We start from the raw sequence: 219 nt of genomic DNA, 5'->3' as shown, positions 1-219 counted from the left end.
AGTAGTTTTTCGGGACAGATTTAACTTACACCGCTTTTGAGATTTTCGATATCGTTTTTCCCATATCATAGATATTTGTTTTGAGTTCTGGATTTCTGACGCCAGAATCTCTCTTAGAATTTCTCGGTGATCGTGCTGCAAAAATCGGAATCGCGAAATTTTCATTTTCCCGCGATTTCACCCGCCTATAAATAGCGCGAAAAAGCAAAAATCCTCTCA

The sequence above is a fragment of the Lotus japonicus genome, chromosome 5, assembly GCF_012489685.1.
Source record: "Lotus japonicus ecotype B-129 chromosome 5, LjGifu_v1.2".
Lineage (NCBI taxonomy): Eukaryota > Viridiplantae > Streptophyta > Magnoliopsida > Fabales > Fabaceae > Lotus > Lotus japonicus.
Note: the sequence above shows the minus strand (reverse complement) of the source record.